We start from the raw sequence: 7,289 nt of genomic DNA, 5'->3' as shown, positions 1-7,289 counted from the left end.
CGCGCACACACACACATCCTTTTACTTGGCAGTCATTGTGGCAGCTTGGCGCTTGTTGTCTCTCAAAATCATCCCATCTGCCTCACCTACGCATTTCAAGTCAAAAACTCAAAAAAGGTGACACAAAAATGTCACGTCAACTGCAAAATGATTATGCCACAAATGCATGTTCCCATTTGCTGCCTGTTTAAACCCTGGTACTGTTCTGTTAGGAACGAAACGGGGTCTAAAAGATGCAGAACCTGAAGCTCTGTTTTAAATTAGGTGATGCAGACTTGGCTAAAACCCTGCAGGTTTTTTGATAGATGGGGAGGAAATATGAATACAATATTAAAAATCTTAGTGCTTTACAATTATATCTAGATATTTACTGCTGTTTTTTCTTTATTGGTGAAAGATATTGTAGAGCACCAGGTCTGACTGTGGCAAATCCCCTTTTCTGTGGATCTGATTATAGTTGAGGAAAGAGGTGTTCGATAAAGGTGAGGTTGCACTACCTGGTTATGTATGTGGTTATACACGCACACACACCAAGTACATCATTTAAGCACAGAGGATGCCAACAGTTTCCAAGTTGTTCCTGCACCTATGCCGTCATTAAAATGAACAACTGCTGTTCCAACAAAACTCCAGTCACATACCTATGAAGGCGGTGGCAGCAGAGGCTGCAGTTGAAGTAAATTTTAAAAGACAGTGAAAAGTCTGAGATGAGGGTTACACTGCGACATCACCGTGTAGTACTCATGAGGTCTGTCATAAAAAGCCAGAGATACAAAGGGGCCATCCAGACGCTGCATCAAAACAACCATCCAGAGTTCATCCCAAATGAAAAGTGATTCACATCTTCATCTAACAGCAACATGGCCAGGAGAAAAGAATACAACAGAGTCGGGAGAACACCGCAGCCTCCGTGTGCGTCTAGATCCTTCAACAAACGCGCAAACAATTTGCACAATTGACAGAAAACCCCGCGGTTCCTGCAGCACCGACCAGTCCACGCGTGCTTTTAGACACTGACATTCAGAGATTGCGATGGAGAACAAGAAGTGTGCAGATGGAGGAGTCGGCGAGTGTCACCAACATTCTGGATGTTGGATTAGAAATGAAACAATAACAACTCCAAGTGATGACAAACACGAGGAAAAGTTTGGCAGTACTTACTGTTAGATCATGGTCCCGTCCTGATGGGCATGTCAGCAGGAGAGAAGAGCCGCAACAGCAGCAGACATTTCCATTCCTTCTTTGACAGCAGCGACAGAAGCAGCAGCGAGAGCAGCGAGAGGATCCGGTTCCAAAGCTCAGCTCTGCAGCTCCGTGCGCACAGGAGAGCAGCGCTCAGCATGAATGAGAGCGGAGCTGCGGTTTGGCTCTGGCATCCTCCTGATGGTGGGGATGGAGAGATGGAGAGAGAGAGAGAGAGAGAGAGAAGGGGGTGTGCAGAGAAAAGGAGGGAGAGAGTGTTTGTTAGCGAAAGGACTGCGCCCCCTGGCTGCGTGATCACATTATATTCACAATTCAAAACGCATCTCTCCATGACGCGCATAGGTGGCAGTATTGTACCCGCCACTGAGTCCGGGGTTAGAATAAGACTCGTGAATGACTAAATGTTTTTTACAGCAGGGGTGTTAAAAGTTCAATGAGTTAGACTGGAGGAGAAGGGTGATATTGAGGGGGGTGATTTATTTTTTTAAAAACTAAACAAAACAAAAACAAACAAACAATTGGCCCTAAAATCGACTTTAAAACTTGTGATTTCAGAATTACACGTTTGTGTTCAATATACACTTGAGGAAATACAGCTGCCATCCCAATGGACTGACGCTTCTGTTATTATGATACAGAGAATGCACAGAGACACGCTGGACAACCCACCCCACTGGGTGTGTACTAGTGCGTTTGTGTTAGTGTGTCTGTAATAACATTCACTTCAAGCTCAACAAATCATTTATTCCCGCAGCACTGACCTTGGTTGTACGCTCTGACCACTAGCTGCTGTGGCTAAATTAAAAGTGCACTGCAAAGTTACATGAGTAATAACTGTAAACTCCTAACAGATGATGACATCACTTTGTCCATGACAATACATCAAACACATCTATCAATCCACCATCTTAAAAATGTGTGTTTGTAATAATGATACTGAGGCAAACAATTGATTTATTGTATATCTAAACTAGGGGTTGGGGACCAATCATAGCCATTGAACAGACAAGGACTGCTACCTCTTCTGAAATTCATCAGTTAAGATTTAGAACTTTGCAACAACAAAAAAGTGGGGACACAGTTAGAGACCTCATATCTTTGTTTTGTTTTGTTTTTGTTTTTTTAATCAAAGGAAACATTTTCATAGCATTTTCACCTATTTTTGCCAATAAAAAATACCTTCTCAGTGGTCACAGATGGCCACCACTGTGTGTTTGTGCTCTTACACCAGAGACTGTCCTTGATGGACAGATGTGGACTGCAGGCAGGACAGGACAGGACAGTTAAACACACCCTTACAAATAAACACAGCTATTTTTTGTCATTTTTACAGAATGAGACTTGGTTGGTTTCCCTGAAACATCAATGCTGTAAGAACAAGTTGTTTATCAAATTAAACCTTTAGCCTCTTCAAACTTAATAGAAATGTTACCATTTGAACTAATAATTAAGGAACCAATTGTTTGAGCTGTTCAGTATTGTTTAATTTTATACAGTAAACTTAAGTTAAAAAATTTAAAAAATCATTTCTGCTTTTCTTGCCCGATAACGTTTTTTAACATAAGTGAAAGATTTTTATTTGAAATCTCCAATAGTTCTGCAAGTCTTAAATAAAAAAATATTATTTGGGAAAAAATAGATTTGAATTGGATCTTTAAAACAATGAAAGGAGGTTTCACAGCTCTTTGTTCCTCTTTGGGTTTGTATAGTATTTCTCCAATCTGGGCCCCTGCTGTAACCTTTGTCTTCCCCTTGTGCATATTAAATGCTGTTATTTCTGCCCATATTTGTGATGACTAGGGAATTTTTACAAAGGGAGTTGAGGGCTCAGGTTGCGGCTCTCTACACCGAGGTAGAGGATGTGGTTTCCTGGATGACACTCGACTGCTCAGGTTACTGTACATATGCATGCATATGTGCATGTCTTTTCTGCTCTCACTCCCATTGTTTCATGTGCAGCCTTGATAAAGCTCTGCCCTTCTCACAATTCATTCCTTTCCCCCCTAAAAACATCTGAGTCATCCACATTGTTCCTTATTCTGCCTGTGCAGCTGAAACCTTTATCATTTCAAAGCAGAGTTCTACTAAATGTTGAAAGATTTGTGCTTTCGCATTGTTAAAAAGCAGGAGCCTCAGTGAAAAACCGTCTGATTTATAGGTGGCAAAGAGGTTGCACCACATTTATGCGTTGGAGTAAAAAACAGTTAAATTTATTGCAAATTATTAGACCAAGACAGAAGAAACACACAAGATGAATAATGCTCATACTTTTGTTTGACATTTAAAAATTTCTAACTGGAAGGTACATATAAATATATTTCTACACAGCTTCATAAAACCTGAGTGAGATCATTCTGCTGACAATATCTGGTAACACTCTGTGTCTTCATAAAATCATTTTTTTAGTTTATAAACGGCACATAGAGACAATTTGTCTCAGTCAATAACTGTTGAAAAGTCTTCAGGGTCTGATAATCTGTCACTGCTCCTCTGACATGTTAATGTATCTACCTGCAAGGGATCATTTCATACAGTCTACCAAATGAACATTTTACAATATTATGCTGTTTGTTGATATAAAGTTCTTGTAATAAAGTGACAAAAACAGCTGAGGATAAAATTTTATGCAGCTTCAAGCTCGTCTGTTTTTATTTCCACATTGGTGTCACAACAGTGGTGGAATGACGTACATAATGTAACACGGAGCTGGAGGGAGACTTATACACACCAGAGGAGTTGTCTTCTGCAGGTGTTTGTCTGTGTCTTTACATGATATCGGGATAATGTGAAATTCTATGTTAGTCGAGGGATAACTGGATATTTTAACGTACACGTAAACCCACCAGCTAAAAAACATTTTCAAATTCAAATTCAAAAAAATTAAACTGTCAAAGGTAACCAGGTTTAGGTACCAGGCTTTAAATTAGAAATAACAGAAGTAGCATTTGCTAACACTTTGCTAACCCTTTAAAATAAACATAAAACTTTACTTACACACTATTAATGTAAATAGTAAAAATCAACCCACTTATATGAATGCACAACATGTAAGAAATATTATATAAAAGGTAAGAATATTAATGGGATACATACAATAGTATATAACCAATCTGGCCTGCTAACAGTGCTAGCTACAGCTCGCCACTAGCTAACCTCCTCCTGAGCTTAAGATATAAAGTAAGAGAAGTCAACAAGTAGTGACCTGAACACTTGCATCATAAGGTTAACTTTGAGGCTAGCTCATGTTAATTTGTGAGCTAGCCTCATTTTACCACAACTTTATAAAGATATAAAATCACTTCACCCACCAACAGCACATGTCCACTCTCCTTCTGGAGCTACCAAAATGGCCGACCACAAAATTACACCTTATGTATGGACTGTATGTGGTGAATTTGTCTTCAGCATCATAATTTTTAATTTAAAGAAGAGGAAAAAACATCTCTTCTTTTGACTCATAAAAAGTGTCTTATGAGCAACTGAAAGCAGATAATCAGAGCCGAGGTTTGGTGACGAGCAGCCAAGTCATTGCACTGAAAAAGCAAAAAGACGAAGAAGCAAACTAGACATTTCTGTAAATGAGTCACTGCTTTCAACTTGTTAGTACAAAATGTTGACGAAAGCACAGCGGCTCTGCTTCCACAATTGGCCTTGGTGAGCGTGGCCTGTCAGCATGGAGCTGCTCCTGGTGTGAATGAAAATACAATCTCTCTCTCTCTCTCTCTCTCTCTCTCTGTCAGCCTCTCATTTTCTGTTTTGCTTGTATCTCCTTCCATCTTACTCATTCCAACAGAGCCTTGATCAATAACATTTATTTTATCCCCAAAAACACCAGCTGATGCCAAATCATAATTAAATCTCCACAGAAGCGTGTTTGAGAAAGAAGATAATTGGGTATTAAAATAACTGTTTCTCTTTTCTTTTTTTTCCAAACACAGAATCACATGATCCCTTTTCAGTACCGAGTTGAAGAGTTGACATGTATGCAAGTGTCAAGAAATTTTAAAAAAAATTTCAGAAGGGGTTATTAATGAAACCTTCTGGTTTTTGTGTTTGTTTTTGATCTACAACAAGACTGAGAACAAATACAGCAGTAATTACCAGGAGGAAAAAAAACGACCAGGAGAAAGATGATATTACGAGATGGAGGGAAAAGATTTGCCAGAAAAAGGGAGGTGAGTGACAAAGAAGAAAAACGGCAGAGTGGGTGGTGGTGGTGGAGCAGTTCAAAGGACAAGCTTGCTTTTTTGTTCCATTTTGTCCTGGCTTGATCTCTGTCACATATATGATGCACACCCCACAGGTGTAGTAACAACCGCGCACACACACACTCACACGCGGGGCTAAAAGACCAGACTTCTCTTTGGCTGTCTCCTTTTGTCGCGTCTGTAATTACAGCCGGGCCTGGGATGAACAGCAGGAGAGGCTGCGGATGCTGATGCTCACACTAACTAGCGTTCTTCCTTTGAAACTGTACATCTGTGATCGTGACACGAGCCTGGATGAATAACGGCTACGTGGAGTACAAGGTGACCGGCTCTCGTTTGCATTGTTTGCAAGGACCACAGTGAAACAAAGCCCAAGTGCTGAAGCTTTTCATCTCTGAAATTACACTTGGTCTTTGCTCTGTGCATTGTTTTCTCTGGATGCTGCCCATTTAGATAAATGCTTCCTTTTTTGCACACATGGTTTGTCCAGCACAGTCTGACTAAGAGGTAAGGTTTTTGGAAGCCATGGATGGAATGTAAAAAAAATAATGCACAAAGCAGCAGAACTTTGAACGCTGAAGCTTTGTTCTTTATTTTTCCTTTTGTTGTTGTTGGTTTTGTTATGTTTTTTTTTATACAAAACTATGTTTACTTGATCCCTTGATTGTGTATTTACATGAATTAAAGCAAAAGAAAGGGATGTGCATAAGTAAACATCACATGTGATGATAGCTAGAACCGCCTGTCAGCAGGACACAATGTGGTGAGATGTGGTGAGACTGAGCCTTCAATTACAGTAGATGATCCTGTTGAGTATTTTTTCCATGGCCCGCCCAAACCACCATAGAAAATATTGGACATTCCCCTCAGCATAATTAGCTTTACAGAACCAGCACACTGCATTTACACAAACCTGTTAAATGATAAGATTTTGTAGTTTTGGCACACACTGTAAAAGTATACACAACGATCCCTTCACTAACTTTGACTATGAATGTTATTACATAAACTTAAGATTCTAGTTCAACCGAGTATAAAGATTTGATATAGAATAAAGTTTCACGATTCTAATCACCAAAGGGTTAGTCTGGAAATGGAGACCTACACTGTGTCTAATCAAAAATATATAACTTGAATCCATGTGTTTGGAAATTGTGACTTACTGTGAGACGAATAAAAGACTTGTCTTTTCTGTCTGCAGTGTATATCTGTCTCCTATTGAAAATACTTGGGATACATATATATATAGATATACACGTATATATATATATATACACACACACACATATACATACACACAAGTATGTGAAACAAAAATTACTTTAAAAAATGGTACACAAATAAATCAGTAAGTTCCTACAGCAACATTAATGTACAACTGAAAAAAAACTATGAAAAATTAGTTGTGAACAAACAATAATTGTTCCCAATTATTGAGTGTGTAAATGTGTATTCATTATTTGATTTGTTTATTCTCTTTTTAAACCCTCTAAAATCAAACCTTTTTAATCAGAGTGTGTGTCAGTCAGAATAAAACAGAGAACTTTTTTTCATGTTTTCCATCAGCTTTAATTTTCACTTTTCGTTTCTGTGTCTTTGAAGAGACACACAGTTGTCACAAGACATTATAATGAAACTCTTTTGGTAAAACTCACAGCCCTGTCAGGAGAAGATAATACTGGGATACAATAAATATGTGTTGATGATTCAGCAGAGCAGATGTAAAATGGTAAGTGTAATAAGAAAAGAGAATGCTGATCATAATTACCAATGATAAAAAAAAGTGCTTGTTCTCCCTGAATCATTTGCATGTGCTACAACATCTGCAATTATGTTTCCAGGAAGATTTCATCTTGAACCTCTATATGCCCTCCTCCT

General features: G+C 38.8%; 2 protein-coding genes across 4 annotated transcripts in view; one reads left to right on the top strand and one right to left on the bottom strand.

Moving 5' to 3' along the window:
- Positions 1 to 7,289, top strand: part of snphb (syntaphilin b) — a 1,167,912-nt gene that overhangs the window by 80,555 nt on the left and 1,080,068 nt on the right. The window lies entirely within an intron of this gene.
- LOC103384751 (plexin-A1-like) overlaps positions 1 to 7,289 on the bottom strand; it is a 68,352-nt gene that overhangs the window by 48,343 nt on the left and 12,720 nt on the right. For both annotated transcript variants that reach the window (XM_025059381.1, XM_025059380.1), the window contains exon 3: positions 1,162 to 1,380. The gene's annotated coding sequence lies outside the window, so the exon portion shown is untranslated. The remainder of the gene's footprint in view (positions 1 to 1,161; positions 1,381 to 7,289) is intronic.

Source organism: Cynoglossus semilaevis, chromosome 10 (genome assembly GCF_000523025.1).
Source record: "Cynoglossus semilaevis isolate Cse_v1.0 chromosome 10, Cse_v1.0, whole genome shotgun sequence".
NCBI lineage: Eukaryota > Metazoa > Chordata > Actinopteri > Pleuronectiformes > Cynoglossidae > Cynoglossus > Cynoglossus semilaevis.
The sequence above is the reverse complement of the archived record's forward strand: the minus strand, read 5'-3'. Positions and strand labels throughout refer to the sequence as shown.